Source organism: Aedes albopictus, chromosome 2 (assembly GCF_035046485.1).
Source record: "Aedes albopictus strain Foshan chromosome 2, AalbF5, whole genome shotgun sequence".
Taxonomy (NCBI): domain Eukaryota; kingdom Metazoa; phylum Arthropoda; class Insecta; order Diptera; family Culicidae; genus Aedes; species Aedes albopictus.
In genome coordinates this window covers 111294448-111312030 of record NC_085137.1, presented here as the reverse complement: position 1 = coordinate 111312030, position 17583 = coordinate 111294448, and the positions used below count along the sequence as shown (strand labels likewise).

Here is a 17583-nt window from a genome sequence, read left to right as displayed (position 1 = left end):
GGTGAGCGAAATGAAAATCGAATGATGGAAAATAAAAGGCCTATGTTCCTTTTACTTGTGGACAAAATTTCAACTTGATTGCTTCATTACTTTTATAAACTCGGCCTTTTAAAAAAATGTACTATAATAAATGGACATGTACTAAAATTTTCATATCGTCCAAAAAAATTGACCAATCGAGTTCAAATCCACACAAGTAACTCATGAATATGAGGGCAATAACCTGTCAAAAATCAGCATGATTGATAAACGCATAACAAAATAACAACATTTTAAGCTTTGTTGACAAAAAGTTGAAATTTAGACCAATATTTTTCATACAAAATTGACCATCGAATTTTTTGAAAATAAAAACGTTTTTGTTCATTACACCACATGTACTTATGACACATTCCACGCACTTCTACGCCAAGGGTGTGAAATTTCAAAGTGATTGTTTTGCTCCAAGCTTTCCAGAATATGAAAAAGGGTAGATTCAATCTTAGGAAAACAATTTGTTTTACTTAAAATTTGACTGGTAACGTATTTAAATAGTTAGGTGAAGTAATAGCATTTTATGTAAGAAAAATGAAATTTTTCATCGATAAGTTTTAAATATGCCTGCTTGCATATGACACATTCCACGCACTTCTACGCCAAGGGTGTGAAATTTCAAAGTGATTGTTTTGCTCCAAGCTTTCCAGAATATGAAAAAGGGTAGATTCAATCTTAGGAAAACAATTTGTTTTACTTAAAATTTGACTGGTAACGTATTTAAATAGTTAGGTGAAGTAATAGCATTTTATGTAAGAAAAATGAAATTTTTCATCGATAAGTTTCAAATATGCCTGCTTGCATATGAAAGTTCAAAAACATTATACCTATTTTTTTGTAAATGTAGTATAATAATGTATATTTTATACACCCAAAGGCAACTTTTCATCAAAATGGGTTTAGATATGTTTTAAGCACTTTTTGCAATAGCCGCAATTTAATGGTGTCCCGTTACGAAAATAGCACATTTGTTGTAATTACTAATTTATTACGAACTTTAGAAAAATGATTTTCAAGATTCTCTTAGTACTCGTGGAGACCTTTCTTCCAACATATGGGTTACCTCGATCGACGCTTTATCTTAGGCGTTACAATGGGTACGTAGACATGGTGTCCCGTTACGAAAATTTTAAAGACATTCATAAGTGGATAAATAAGTTTGGTTTGATCAAATATTTAACCAAAAAACTGTAACCATGAAGAAATGATATTGTAGGTGGTATATATTTACATTATCCTTCTTGGTGTAACGGCCCTACTGGAACAAAGCCCACTTCTCAGCTCACGAAAACTACGTAAAGGAATGGCAGGTATTCTGATGAATCAGTATAACAAGTGATATTTTATTAAGTTTTATTGTGACAGCATACTCTTTGAATGCTATAACCTTATCAACATGTCCTATGAATTACCATTGATTGATTGATTTGTCTTTATTAAAGAGACTTTCTGAATGAATTACCACCATGATGTATAAAAAGGCTTATAGAATCAGACAACGTTCAAAACATGAAAATCCCGAAGTGATAGTTGGCATTCCTTTTTTACCCCATTAATCACCGTATAATTTACTTTTATGACGACCCAGCTAACACAAAGTCTTAAATGATGTTGAATAGGATGCTAAAGTGGAGGCCATATGCGTACCTGCTTCCATTTAAACGCGTGTATGGTGTGCGTATATCGCCTCCACTTTTGCATCCTATCCAACATCATATGCGATCGTGTGTTGACAGGGGACAAACATATTTTGAAGCTTATATTCTTATAGAAAATAAAAAAATGTAAAATTCATCACAAAAATGGCATTGCATTACTTTTTGTGACTATTTAAATTAGTAACCATTGATTAAAAGTCTAGCGACCTCCCTCTTGTCGTTTTGGTTGTCAACCTTTTTTTCTTCTCGAAATCCGTTTGTTTGTATTGTTACTGGTTGTCGTTAGCTAAATATCAACGGAAGGCCCCCATAATCCCATCGCTTCCAAAATAAAACATTGTTTTCTCTAACCTCGACCAAACCGCGAGTTTAACGGTTTCCTAAAACTAACATAGTATAAAAGCAAAATCCCCTTTAAAATGTAAAATTTATTTCAAATAAAATTGGTTCCTTTATTGCCAAGGCACACAGCCTTCAAATAAAGGATTAAAGCAACATGCGACATATGCTTGAAAAGACTTTGTTGGAAGATTGTACTATAGATATCATTAAATCTTCTTCGGATCATTATAATGTAGAATGTGGAAAAACCGCGAAGATAGATACGTCGCACAACCATAGTTTTGAAGATACAATTAAACTTCACGTACCCGACCCCCGATAACTCATTTTCAAAATACTGGCGTTTCGTCAATTTTCATCCGATTTTTTTTAAGTCGTTCTTGATCGATCATAAATTGGTGCTTATTTATTACACTCAAGTGGCGATGTATTATCCGGAACCATTTCGGAGATATTCCGGGTTGTACTGTGGTCAGACGGTGGGGAAGGGATCTGTTTTACCAAATGGCTAAAAGTGATTATTTCGTGTGTGTTATTGTGTTTTAGAGGCCCCCGTGGAACCTGCTCCAGGTGTTACGGAGCGGCCATATTAGTTGATACATACTTAAGTCATTTTTTTCTATCCCATTGTTTCGAAATCATGAAGATTGACACGTCGCTCAGCATGTTTTGGTTGCCAACTAGAAATGTCCCCGATGACATCCCTGTGGCACCTGTGCTATATGTTCCGGGGTGGCCAAACTAGTTGATACATACTTCAGTCTATGGTTTCTGACTCAGTCATTCGAAATCATGAAGATTGATATGTCGCACGGCATGTTTAGGTTGAAAACCAGAAGTGTCCCCAATGAGGCCCCGCGGAACCTGTCACGGGGATTCGGATGGGCCAACTTATTCTGCACTTATTCACTGCACTGTTCGCAACAAAAATTTCGCTGAAAATCGATGGTTCAAACGCAACAATACTCGAAATAATCACTTTTAGCCATTTTAACAACCCCCTGACCCCTGCACAATCCGGAATATCGCCGGAATGGTTCGGATATTGCACGGCCACTTGAGTAATATAAACTCGCACCAATTTATGATCAATTGACGGCGACTTCAAAAAAATCTGATGAAAATTGACGATATGCCAGCATTTTGAAAATGAGTTGTCGGGAATCGGGTACGTGAAGGTTAAATAAACCCCGAAACAGGTTCCCCAGGGCCCATTCCGATGGCCACCATAGAGCCAGAGCGGGTTTGAAGGCCTATTTGTGTCCTATCGGACAGCTACCATCTGTCTGAAAAACATTGCCGAAGACACCAACATTCTATCTAGCAAATCATTTGATCTACAACTAGATGTCTTTAGCCGTAACGGGACACCATTAGCAAAACACTGTTTTCACGCGAGCGTAACGCTGCGCTTCCAAAACTAAATCAAGAATATTTCCTAAACTATACATTTCTCAGCAAAACTCACTTCGGCAATCTTGTTCACATCAATCCAAAGAAGAAATGTCTAGAGGACTCTATTATTCAAAACCTCATAACAGAGCTGATATACGCATTTCAGTTTGAAAATTTTGAAAAGAAGATTTCTGCGATGGTGTCCCGTTACGAAATGTAACATGTTATATTATGTAAATTGGAACCAAAACCCCATAGAACAAGTATTGCATCAGGAAGTACATCTAATAAGCTTGTTATAAAACCAATTAAACCATATGGTCATGAACATTGCATTCGATTGCAGACGTCATTTGTTCACGAAAGTTAGTTCCTCGCGGTGTCCCGTTACGCTGGAATGTGTCATTCCAATGTAGAACGAGTGGATACCATGCCTGGTTCTCTCGGCCTTATAAGGGTTAAGGGCACACTACCTCCTACCTGAATAACTTTAGTTTAAAAGAAAAACATTAAATAATAGTATTTTTGATGACTTTTCGAGCAATTCATAGCATGCGCAAAGTTAGGCACACCATGTGCAAAGTTAGGAGCAATCGAAGATTTTGTGCGCAAAGTTAGGCAATGAAATAGTTTTTCTATTTCAAGTATTTTTTGGTTAATATTATATTTTTTTTTTAAATTGCAGGCTCAAAGAAGGATCATTAATCTATCGTATGAGCATGTTGTTCATGATATATTTTTTTGTTTTGTATTTTTTATAACGATTAGAAATTAGATTTTTCTTAACTGCGCAAAGTTTGGTGCACACACGGTACTTTGAAATTCGTATAGTATCTAGTCGTCTACAAAAAATTGGTCGATTGATGTCTAAATTATAGCGTAAAGTGCCTAAAATGGGATCCACTGCGCAAGTGAAAACACAACCAGTGAATCAAAATTCAACCATCGCGCAACAATAATGACAATGTCGCAACCTGTATTTGTTGCGACAAACAAACCCATGCGACATAAGTTTGTCCCAACCTGAAAATAATGGGATTAACATCGTACACCACGAGTTTAGAGATTTTTAAGCCTTGCATTGCGATTTTCGAACGGTAACTTCGAGTCGGTAAACACTGCAACCCTGGTGAAGCTTTATCATCAAACAGTTTCGACTTTGGGTTAGCAATAATTGATTATTCACGAGTTGAAAAGTACGCAACAAATTCATCTTCCGTTTTGTCTGCAACAAAAAAAATCGAGATCATGTCATTATCTGTTACCAGTAGGGATAAAGAGTAATCGTCGCACCTTCTTTGTTGCTTGTTTTGTGCCTCTTTTGTCTGACAATTCTCTTCACTGAACACAACCAATTTTCTACAAGCTGAAGCAGAGTAGATTGCTCTTACTGATCTGATGTTTTATATTATTGTTATGTTATTGTCAGCTTTTTTTAATACCGTGCGGTTGTTATGGTGAAGTGAATGTGTGTCCCTCCAATTAGTTTTTCATTTATTTATTTATTAAATTGATGTAACTTAAACATAACATATTTATTTTATTTATCGCAACCAGCCTCTAAGTTTGGCTGATTTTACCCTTCAGGACGCGCGCCGTTGTTAAAAGTACAACACTCTCAAAAAACCTCGCTCATCGTATACAGCGCAGATCTTCTATGCATATAATGCGTCTCTATGGAGCAATATTCAATTCAATATGGGTACATTTTTTATGAAGTATTTGCGTTTTATTGTGGAGCATTTGTATTTTTATGTGGCATTTGAGTATTTTTATTGATGAAAAACTTTAATTTTTTTACCGGTACATTTTCTATAAAGTTTGGAACGTTTTCAATTATTTATACGAAAATGGAAACATCTTTATACGAAAGTGGAACCATCTCGACAGGGCTCCCATTTTGGACACAATTTTTAGAACACGATGAGATTACGTAACGTATAGTGATTAGCCATGTATAAAATTTCAAGTCAATTAATTTGGAATTGACTGAGTTATAGCCAAAAGTGCCCAAAATATCAGCCACCGTCGGGCAGCTCGCATTCTTTATGGAGCACTTTTTGATTTTCTAAAGAGCATTTGCAATTTGCTATGGTCCCAATAACATTTTGCCATATTTTATTTTTTTAACGAAACTTTAACTATTTTTATCTGGCATATCGAAAATTTAGAAATTTTCTTCAAACCGTTTTTAGCTGCGTTTTATTTTTTAACTTTCCACGTTTGTGCTCTTATATGTATGTAATGACCATGAATCTCCATCTCTTCAAAATAGTCGTTTATTTTATTTGTTATTTTTATTTATTTATTTTCATATATACAACCATGGGTTACTGGCTGAAATTCAGTTAATAAAAAAATGCCAGCGAGTTCGCCTGCTGCCGAGTAATAATCCTCCATGAATTCCTTAACCATTCCGGATGCGCGCCTGTTTGACCCTAAAACTGCATCGCGCTCACGTTTTATACGACGAGCGAGGTTTTTTGGTTCCTTCTAAACTCATCCATACTACTTATTTTCCTACGAAAGTTTTATCTCAGATTCCTCCTAGAGTTTTCTTGTGTGATTCATTCAGCTTCATTTTGCTTCTGGAATTCCTCTAGGAGTGCCTTCAGATATATACTAGTTTTTTTTTCAGATTTCTCCAGAGACCCCTGTCGTGACCGCAGCAGCTTTTCTTGTACCACTTCAGGACTACCTATAAATTACTGCAGCAGTTTCTTCCGGTGTTCCTCCAGGAATAATTTCTGGGAATCCTCCAGAAGTTTCTTCTTGGATTCATCAAGAAGTTAATTCCTTTTTTGAGAATTTCTCCAGCAGTTCTTTCTGTGATTTTTTCTAAAGTTTCGTCTGTGATTTTTTGAGGAGCTCTTCCTTAGATTCCTCAAGGAGTTTCTTGGAGTTTTTCTTGGATTCCTCCAGAAGCGAGGATTCATTCAGGTGTTCTTCTACAGATACCTACTGGAGTCCCTTCTGGGTTTCCTCCAAGATTTTCCAAGATTGATCAGGAGTTGCTGCTGGAATGTATCTCAGAGTCCCTTCAAAGATTCCACCTTCTGAGAATTTCAACCGTGATTTCTACCGGTATTCCTCCACAAGATCCTTTCGTAATTCACTTCCTTACTTTTGGGATGCCTTCAAGAGTCTCTTAATATTTTTCATTAAGTTTTTTTTCAGGAATTCCGTCTTTTAAAAATTCCGAGACTCCTCCAAGAGTTCGTTCTGGAATTCTTCCAGAAAGATTTTTCTAGGAGTTCCTTCTATGATTCCTCAAAGAGTTCCTTCTGGAAATGATCCAGCAGATCTTGCCTGGATTCTGTCTAGAATTTCTTGCGGGTTCTTTTTCATTAACTTTTATCAGGTTTCCTTTTTCGAGAATTCCTTCATGAATTTCTGCCATACTTTCTTCTGCAATTCCTTCCGGATTTACTCCGGAGATTGCACCACAAGTTCCTTGTCGGATCCTTTCGGAAATATCATCCGGGATACATATTCCAGAATTCTATTAGGAACTCCTTCCAAGATAACTTATGGAATGTCTTCTGGCGTTCCTTCTCCATTTCCCAACATTTCCTTTATGGAATTTATACAACAGTTTTGTGTAAGTTCCTCCAAGTGTTCGTTCTGAGTTTCCAGCAAAAACTCCTTCTGAGATTACATTTCTCCAGAAATTTCTTCTGGGAATCCCGGAAACAGTATTTCTGAAGACATTTCAAAAAGAATCCCATTCCCTTAAGGAACCTTTATAGAAATCTCAGAAAGAATTCCTGAAGGAATCACAAAAATAATTCCTGGTACTCCTGGATTCATGCTAGGAATCTCAGAAAAAAAATCTCCTGGAAGAATAACAGAGGGAACTTCTGAAGGAATCCTTGAAAAAAATAATTGAATCGCCTATATAAAATCGCCTTGGAGTTTTCCAGAATCACTCCGGAATTTCTCCGGATTCTCATAAGAAACTCCTTTAAAAGTTCCAGAAGACTCTTGAAGAAATTTTAAAAGGAAGGAATGGGTTCCTGGTATTCTTCTGAAAGAATACCAGAAGAAATCACGGTTTAAATTTCCAGAAGGAGTAAGCTTTGGAGGAACTATTGAATAAATCCCAGAAGTAACTCCTGGTCAATCTTGGAAAATCTAGAAGGAATCCCAGAAGGAGCTCCAGGAGGTATCCGTAAAGGGGCTCTTGGGTAAATCCTCGAAGAAGCTTCTGGTGGAATCTAAGAAAGACTCCAAGAAACTCCTTGAGAGTCACCGAAAGAACCGTCTCCTTGAAAATCCTTGAAAAATCACAGAAGAAACTTTTTAAGAACTTCCAGAAGGAACTGCTGAAGGAATTCTTCAAAGAATAGAAATCCTTAAAGGAACTTCAAGTTAGGCTAGTTGAAAAAAATGTATTTCTTACACACGTGATGAAAAATAAAGTCTGCAAAAGATCTAAACTTATGATGATAGTGTGTAACAAGGGGCCGCGCACAAATAACGTCGCGCTTTTAGGGGATAGGAGGGGTTTTGCAGAGCGTGACGATCCATACAAAAAATATTGAGGTCCCATACAAAAAGTGTGACATAGGAAGGAGGAGAGGGGGGGGGGGTTTAAAATGGTCGATTTTTGCGTGACATAATTTGTGTATCACCCCCAATACACAGAACGTCTAGTTTAGGTTGTGAATGTAAAAATTGATTGAGGTACCAATAAAAATAACAAAAAAAAACATATTTTTAAAGAAGAATTCCAGCATTCCAGTTTTGTGAAGTCCAGTTGTCAAAATTACAAGTTTTATGCTTGTCAGGCTGTATTTTCAATGTAAGACAAATCACTTGAATTCATAAACTGTTGTTTTAGTAGTGTACTAAGAAGCATTTTTTATAACATCAATGATGTTTTATAGGCGTCTATTTTTTGTACTTTTTCGGCTCGATTTTAAGTTGTGCTTATAAGAAATGTACTTGAGAAACTATTCATAAATTAATTTGGTCACCCTAGTAGCACGCATGTTCGAAAATATTACAGGTAATCACGTGCTTTCCATATACACGTTGCACACTAATGAATCGGTTATGCAGAAGCCTGTAAAAGTTTAAGCTGAACAGTTTTCAGAATGATTGGTAAATAAATACATTCTTGAATAAAATCATTTAAACGGGATGGTTGGAGTCATGGGCAAAATATGTAGTATCACCGTTGAAATAAGATCATCTTTCAAAAAAAAATGCTGGAGGTCCTAATTTCCAATTTTCCTAACAAGTTCGAATCAAATATCAACAAAACATAACGATAAATCATCGGGGTTCGAAACGTGACACCAACCAACACCAGCGAACACCCAATGGAAAATCATGCGCACCATGGCCCAACCATTTTCCAGCCGAATCATGCGTACTGCCCTCGAACGGCTGTCATCTTCATCTGTCTCCGGCTATTTCTCTCGCGGGTTTTCCTTTCCCTTCGAAGGTTGGATTCCAAAACCGAAATCGATGACCTCTTCAATGCCCCCGCGTACGGACTAGACTACAGTCGGTATTTGTGCTTGCTCTTCGGACCGTTTCCATTGCGGAGTGTGTCAACTTTACCTTTACATCAAAGTGCGAATCATTGGAAGATTGTCCACTTGGGAAAAAGGCTGTAGTTCCATTCCAGAGGAATTAGGGATTTTATTTGCAAGATCGGGTTGGTCTGGAATTGGTGCAAGATTTGAATACTGTGCTGAAAAGGTGTTTTATTGTGAAACAATATTCTGAGGTCTATTGATAGTGCCTAGTGTCCATTTTTGTGACGAGCATCGTACAGCCAAGAGTTTTCGGCGAATTCTTCCCGGATCTGTTTCAGTGGAACAATAGACCAGCGGCCACGATCCAAATTCCCAGTGTAACCTAACTCCTAAGGCCTTGATCAGTCGCCCCTAAGTAAGTGAAAAGTTCTTCATTTGACTTCTACTGTGACCTTGGAATGTCAGTTTGGTGTTAACCGTTTGGTCGTTGGTTGTTGCATTGGACCTATAAGAAAAAGCACGTAAACACTGAATGTTGTAGCTTCGAGACACTGACATCACAAATTGGAATAGGAGGACCGACTATAATTGGCGCATAAAATCAAATATACGGATCGGCTTATCGGAAAAATTGCTGTAAATAACTAATAAAAACCGCTTTACTAATCATCAGTAGCACTCACATCTAGCTGTAGTTTGTGTTCGCTATAAACACTACATACAAAAAAACTCATTCAGTTACTAGACGCAGTCAATATGGAGAAACAGCAAGCAGTGTAAGTCCCTTTCGAATGTTTACTTCCTTTCCCTTCCCACGAAATGTTTCCTGAAGTTATGCAACTTGCCACGCAGTGTCGGAATGATTGTCGGCATGACGCAATTGTTGTTGCTTTTGAACCGAAAAAAAAAACGTCTGAAACGCTGGTGATGACATGATGTTGCTTGTGGCTTGAATCTGTGTATTAATTAATGATCAAATAAATATAATAGAATGATGTAATTGGACTGATTAGAGATGGGTTTGATGCCATTTTTCAACCACGTTTCCAACTGTCTTCGATTTCAATGATAAACGTCAAACAGTCTTAATTTACTGGAACTTGAAATGTTAATGAAAAACAAACAATATTCGCTTGATACAATTATGGAATTATTTTGAAAACTAATTTGAGAAAGGAAATTGGTGCAAAATGCCGTGTGCTATGGAATTGATAGCAAGGCATCAACAACCATGCACCTCCATGCGTTTCTCTATCTTCTTGAAAAAACCTGAAAACCACCTGAAAACCTTACCAAAAAGCAAGAAGAACCAGAAGCTGTCAATTAAAGAAGTACAACACGCTAACGCCGCTCAGCACTAAATTGAATAATTTCCAGACTACACCAAAAATGTGTAACCCTTGCACGTTTACAAAATCAGCTCCAGTGTCCGCAAAATCGTTAAATTCGCAAAAATTTTTGTACGCAAATCTAGCTAGGTTTACCAGTGACCTTGGAAAACAAAAAAAAAATCAACATATCGCATCTAGACGAGTGTACGAGCTGTTTTTTGAGAATGTGTAACTGTTACACATTTTTGTGTGGTCTGGAAATTGTACGTGAACCTACTCTGTGATTGACCAGAACATTCAAAATTACACAAGAAATTCCAAACTTTATTGAGTCAATTATAGCGCCAGACACCTTCTTATGGTCATCGATGAAAAGAAGGAATTTGAGAACGGCTTGCGTTGCCACTAGATACCGAGATCACCTCTGCTTCTCCACGATTGTCACGAGAGGGAGTTTTTGTTAGTGGGTTAGTCACATGTTGTGGATTCACTTTGATAAGTGATGTTAGCAATGCTATTTGAATCTAAACTTATACTTTTCTATAACTAAACATAACACATGTCGACCTGAAGATGACGAATCATTCAAATTATTTTGTAAATCGGGAGTTTAGATCGGCACTTGAAGTTACGAACCGTTTATTTATTTTTTTTTTTTGGGTTAATGCACGCATCATACACCGTGTCCAATAAGTTCTCATACAAAATCAAATTGAATTAATTTCACATCTGTAATTAGGATTATCAAAGTGAATATATTAATTGAAAGGCAAACTAACACTGACCAAATGCAGCATATGTTTTGGAATTAACTGTCCTTTATCCTTCTCTGCTGATCGCTTATGTGTCGTAAGTCCATTTCAGCTGGCACGCACGCAATTTCTTTGATATTTCGTCACATTTTAACGAGTAATGGTTTAAAGTTGAAACAAATTAGGCTCCTGTCCTCACCATTGCTAGTAGTAACTATGACCAAAAGAGATAAAATATGAGACTCTGTATTGGTGGAGTTCGAAGCCATTTTATTTTGTACAAAATAAAACGTAAATCAAACAAAAATGTCCATTTACCTGTTTGAATGAGATTTGTTGTGTTAATGAAGCAAGGCTGTATCTTATCTTGTTGATTCACAAAATTCTCACTTATAAAACGTACTTGTATCCCTTTTGCGGTAAATGTTATCAAAAATTTACGTTTTATGATGTTTATCTTCAATATAACGATCATTTTCAAGGAAATCAGCTCAAGTGAAGCTTACTAGTAAATTTCTTACCATATCATCACCAAAGTTGTATTGTTTCATCTTTAGTACATCCATTTGGTACAATACTTGGGATAAAAACTCAAAATTTAACCTTATAGACTCTATTTAACTACCGTAGAATGAAAATCTTTTCGAACATTTTTCTTGCGTGCCGGAGCAAACGGATTTCAGAAAACGGATGTGAACTGCTAGGCTTATAAAAACAAATAGAAAATAATGTCATTTTAAACCTTATGCTTTATTCAATCAGTATTATGTGGCCCTTCAATACATGCATTCATTTTGAAAATAAGAATCACAGGTGTGAAATAAAATTTTATTTTCTAAATTTGTATTTTGTATGAGAACTTATTGGACACGGTGTAATTTCAATAATATGGAGCGAGCTCACCACTAAATATCCATCCAAGCTGCATGTTTCGTGCAACTGGCTGGCATCACCACCACTAATTTTTCTAAACTGCTCAAACTACACACGGGGAACGGCGACGCTCACAAGCAAAGCAACGACTACGATGCGACTCAACAAAAATTCTTTGAAAAATATCCTTTTAGAACACTACTGGTAATACTACTTAAACCTTTTTATTATTCATCTCCAAGGAGGCGATATCTTCGAAAAGTTAAGGAAACACTGTCCTTTGGCAATCAACACTTTTTATATGATTCAGCTAAACTTTCATGCAGAAATCACCTCAACACTAGGATCTCTCTATTCTGGAAAACATCTTACATAGAAGAATTCTTCGGAAATTACGTTTGGTAGGCAAGGTTTTTCAACCAGCACTTCGAAGAATTTCTCCAGTCCAGAAATTTCCAGTCAACACATGATCGCATATGATGTTGAATAGGATGCTAAAGTGAAGGCGATATGCGTACACTTTACACGCGGTGAAATGGGAACATGTACGCATATGGCCTCCACTTTAGCACCCTATTCAACACCATATATAAGACTTCGTGTTAGGGTTTTCGGAAGCATTGCAGAGAGTTTCAGAGGACTTCCGACGGGCTTTAGAGGCGTTACGCGTACGTTTTCGAGAGTTTCCGAGGGTCTCACGTACGTTGTAGGTGTCCGAGTGGCTCTCAAGGGGATCTCGTAGGCATTTCAAGGAGTCTCTGAGCTTTTTTAGGTTGCTTTCAGAGGCGTTGCGGAGGTGTTTTTGGGGGGGGGGGGGGGGGGGGGTTCCGGAGGGTCTCATGTGCGTTACATGGGATCCGAGGGGTTTTTTGGAAGCATTTCAGGAAGTTTCATAGCGGAAGCTTCATTTCAGGCTTTTCAGAGCCTTCTCGGCGGGATTCAGAGGTATTAAGAAGGACTTTTCAGGGGTTTCGAAGGGTCTCAAGTGATAATCTAGAAAATCATTTGAAGGCGCAGAATGCATCTTTCCTCGTAAATCTGTTTCGTGGACCATTGTGCACTGATACCTAGCAATGGGTATAACTTTTTTCATATGTGTTCATATTGCTTTGGAGTCTTAGACAAAGTTTTTAGGTAGCTAACAAGCCTATGTAGTCATTCAACTATACTGAAAAAATCAGCTTCATAGCTGGACAAATCGAGAAAATGCAAATGCAATTGCATTATGTAATATTTTTTTACAAATATCGTCGGCATAGAAATGCATTTTCCAAATTTATGTAATATTTTCGATTGGAGCTTATGATTATGATGCCGCTGGAGCTCCTAATACAAAAACTATTCCAGTTTTGTCTAAAATAACACAGATGTTGACCAAAATATAATACATAAGTGACGCAGTGACGATATGTATTAACCTTCACATACCCGACCCCCGACATCTCATTTCAAAATGCTGGCATTTCATCAATTTTCATCCGATTATTTTGAAGTCACCCTCAATCGATCATAAATTAGTGCTAGTTTATTACACTCAAGTGGCCATGAAAAATCCGGAACCATTCCGGGGATATTCCGGATTGTACTGGGGTCAGGGGGTTGCCAAAATGGCTAAAAGTGATTATTTCACGTGTTATTGTGTTTGAATCTTTGCTTTTCGGCGAATTTTTTGTTGAGAATAGTGAAACACAACTGCGATAACCAGATTTGAATAAGTTGACCCATCCGGATCACCGTGACAGGTTCCGCGGGGCCTCATTGGGGACACTTCTGGCTTTCAACCTAAACATGCCGTGCGACATACCAATCTTCATGATTTCGAGTGGCTGAGTCAGAAATGATAGACTGAAGTCAGTATCAACTAATATGGCCACCCGGGAACATCTAGCACAGGTTGCACAGTAGTGTCATCGGGGACATTTATGGTTTGCAAGTAAAACATGCCGTACAACGTATCAATCTTCATGATTCCGAGAGAATGGGGCAGAAGAAAATAGACTGATGTATGTATCAACTGATATGGATGCTCCGGAACACCTGGAACAGGCTCCGCAGAGGCCTCTCAAATACAATAACACACGAAATAATCACTTTTAGCTATTTGGCAAAACAGACCCCACCCCCACCTCCTGACCCCAATACAATCCGGAATATCTCCGGAATGGTCCTGGATATTACATGGCCACTTTAGTGTAATAAACTAGCACCAATTTATGTTCGATTGAGGGCGACTAAAAAAAATCGAATGAAAATTGACAAAATGAAAAAAAAATTGAAAATGAGTTGTCGGGGTTCGGGTACGTGAAGGTTAATGCTCATAAAAACGCAAGTCAACACCTGGACGCACTTCCGTTTCACCTTAAGGACAATCCGAAAAAATATTGTTCACTATCTTTGACTGTTTCAATTTTTTTGGGTTACAAAAACTATAGACATACGTGGACAAAACTGTACAATAACTCTTGGAACGGTTAAGCTAGACCATACTCAGGGTGTATGAGTTCGATTTCCGGTACAGCCCAGGATTTTCTCTTGATTCGATCTAAATTGACTTCTCTGGACATAGAGAAATGTCTGTTACTGGACAATAAATGAAAAATAGCCAAATTAAGTAACAATTGTCTCAGTTATTTACTTGGGGAAAAGTTCAAAGAATTCTTAGCTGCAAAGAACAATGTTATTCACACCATCAACGCATCATACTCAACGACCCTTCACTGAAACGTAATTCACTGCATCGCAGAACATGCACAATAAGCAAGTAACTAGAGAAAGCCTTTGTTATCGCTCCGCCACGTGAACGATAACAATACTCAAGTATCGAATATCGGTCCACCTAGTATAACCGCTGCACTGCACTCACTGGTAGTAGGTAGCAGGTATTAAGTTAGTATACAACCATTCCCCGACCACATCCAGTCGAAAAAGTTTGTCACCAGAAAAACCATCCGATTTGTCAACGTCAAGCTGGTTGCTCATCTAAAGTAGTGCTGCATACTAAAACTCACATCAGTTTGGCCCGAGTAAAGAGTGAACCAGACTCGTTTTATCCCTCCAAGAGCTGGTGCATGCTCTTGACATTAGACGACGCGACACCAAATTGAAACTAGCTAGTTCGACGTTCGATATCGCCGCCGTCATCACACTAAGTTTAGTATAGTTTCGGAATAGCAATCGAATCGAGTACACACTACTACTGGCAGTGGCTCCACAGTCTACGAGTAGATAAACCCGGAGCTAGTTTGGCTTATTTAGTGCAGTTTCGGTTTTCGCTTATCGGAGCAAATATTTCGCGATTATCGGAGACGTGTGATTTCGGGAAGTAACCTGTTGCAGCAATTGCCCCAGTTGAGAGTATTTTTACCATTCTGTATCGAAGTGAATTGAAAAGTGACACGTTAACAGTGGATACCTTTTGCGTTTTAAAATAGCAGCAGTGACGGCACGAGGAATTTGCCCTTCAAACTTCCAAAGTAAGTGCGAGAAAGTGCGGGGTACAAAATAAGGCATTCAAAATTAAGTTCAAAGTCAATATCCCTGAACTTCACACCGCTTTTGCTGGCGCGTGCTCTACGTAGGATCGTTCGATTTTGAATCGCTTTGGGTTACATAAAGACTTGTACTTAGCCATATACGATACAGCCACAGCTAGATTGCCAGCCAACTATAGAAGCGGTAGTGAGCGGTGTGATCGAGTAATTGACCGAAAACAACATCGGCTGAGTGACCAAAACACGTAACGAGCAATTTGACGCGGTCTCGTGAGATCGGGACAATAATAGAACCGCCCAGAAGTGTAAGTCTGTACATCTCGTAATACATTCATTGTTGGGAATAAAACAGAAGTTATCATCTTTTTGAATGATTCGGGTTGATTATATTTATATCAGAGCTTTAAATCTGGGTGGTTTGCATGAATTTTATATGTAGCCCAAAGTTTTATGCTCAATCTTCAGTGGAATTTGAAAAACAAAATGTTGGTTCTTTGTTACAATCATCAATTTTACGGTATATGAACAGTTGAGTCACAAGAGTGGCGTTCTTCCAGCACAACACCTCACTAAATACCAATTCTTTGCACAGTTCAAAAGGTTATATTCATTTACTACGTGGCTTCGACGTTATTTCATCGTTAATTAGACGACTACGAAGGTGACAGCCTTCTATAACCTTGTGGTCATGAGTTTCAGGAATAACATGGTGTAGTCGGAGGTGGTTGCCTACACCTTTCCTCCGCACCATTATGGGTCGGTACCGGCTCGGGCATATTAATCAAGCTTCCGTTCCACGAAACTGGAAACCCAAACAACAACAACGTCACAATTTGTTATCGTCATGTTTGGTGAATTTGAAGTGAAAGACTTTCACTGATGTGATGCTGGAAGGATAATTTTTTGCTGACCTATTTATACTAGAGAAGAAATAATGCCCATAATGCCCCTGCAAACGTTTTTTATTTATTTTTTATTTTTGGAAAATTGGATGGAAGGATAGAGTCCACAAGCCACTTTTAGTAGGACTAGGAATGAATGAAGATCTAGATTTTTCAATAACTATTGCTAGTATTCTTTGACAAAATGCTTATGGAAGTGTACCAGGAATTGAACAGACAGTAAGGTTTCTCATTGAACATGAAAAAACATCAGGATTCCAAAGAATTTTACTCCAACTTCCTCACCATATCCACCAATGTTTCTCCTTGATTTTTCTCCTTACATAAACTATATAATCAATGTGAATTTCCACCGTTTTCTACTTGTGATTGAGTAGCATGATCTCACTCATGCTTTTACAATCTAACGTGATTAATTATTTCATACATTATTACGTTTAGCGTGGAGCAGTGAAGAAGTGCCCCGAGCAAAGGCGGATAACAAAATGATAACAAGCTCTGTTACCTGGTTATCATTCGTTTGATAATTGAGTTTGTTATCATTTAGGTTGAATTAAGAGCCAACATAACAAAAATGATAACTCATATTTACTTCTCGAATACCAAAATGATAAGAAGTTAGGTTATCATTGAGTTCAAGTTGATAACTAATTGTGTTACACAATATTTTGTTCAACATTTCATTTAGTTATCAACATGAAAAAATACATGTGACTGATAACTGGTTTTGTTATCAATTAGTTATCATTTAGAGCTATTTTATCGACCAAAATAGTAAAAATCTACTTTACCGACATCGTCACCTATTGAAAAAAGTTTCTTATAATTTACAACCAATATTTTCAACTATTGCGCCCAGGCGGGTCTCGAACCCTGTTCGAGTGATTGTCGGTCGCAGCCGATAGCCCCTATACCAATGGGACTCATTGAGAATGAGAGTAATAAAAGGCTACGCTTTCGTACTGCAGTCGCATTGTGGGTGGAAAGCGGAATCTATTTTTAGATTCGAGGTTCATCAGACTCTCAGTTTTGGGAAAGCTTTGAAATGTGCGTTTGGACACAGATAACATATTTTGTTATCATTTAGTATTTTTATGTTATCGCGATAGACCAAAATTATCGATAACTAAATTTGTTATCATCTGGTTATCATCAATTGAAAAAGATGATAACAAAAATAACAAAATGATAACACCGATAACACAGTTTATTATCAAAGTGATATCACTTTGTTATCCGCCTTTGCTCGGGTGGACAGCCATAACGACGCAGTTAGTACCTACCCACAGAGACTCTTGGTCAGCGCGATCTGAGCGT

At 37.6% G+C, this 17583-nt stretch overlaps 1 protein-coding gene across 3 annotated transcripts in view; it reads left to right on the top strand.

The window, feature by feature from the left end:
• Positions 1-8919: 8919 nt before the first annotated feature.
• The window catches only part of LOC109420670 (uncharacterized), an 84835-nt gene continuing 76171 nt past the window's right edge, over positions 8920-17583 (top strand). Inside the window, exon 1 of one of the 3 annotated variants that reach the window (XM_019695093.3) lies at positions 8920-9332. The gene's annotated coding sequence lies outside the window, so the exon portion shown is untranslated. The other 2 variants (XM_029852886.2, XM_019695094.3) reach the window with 2 other exon arrangements.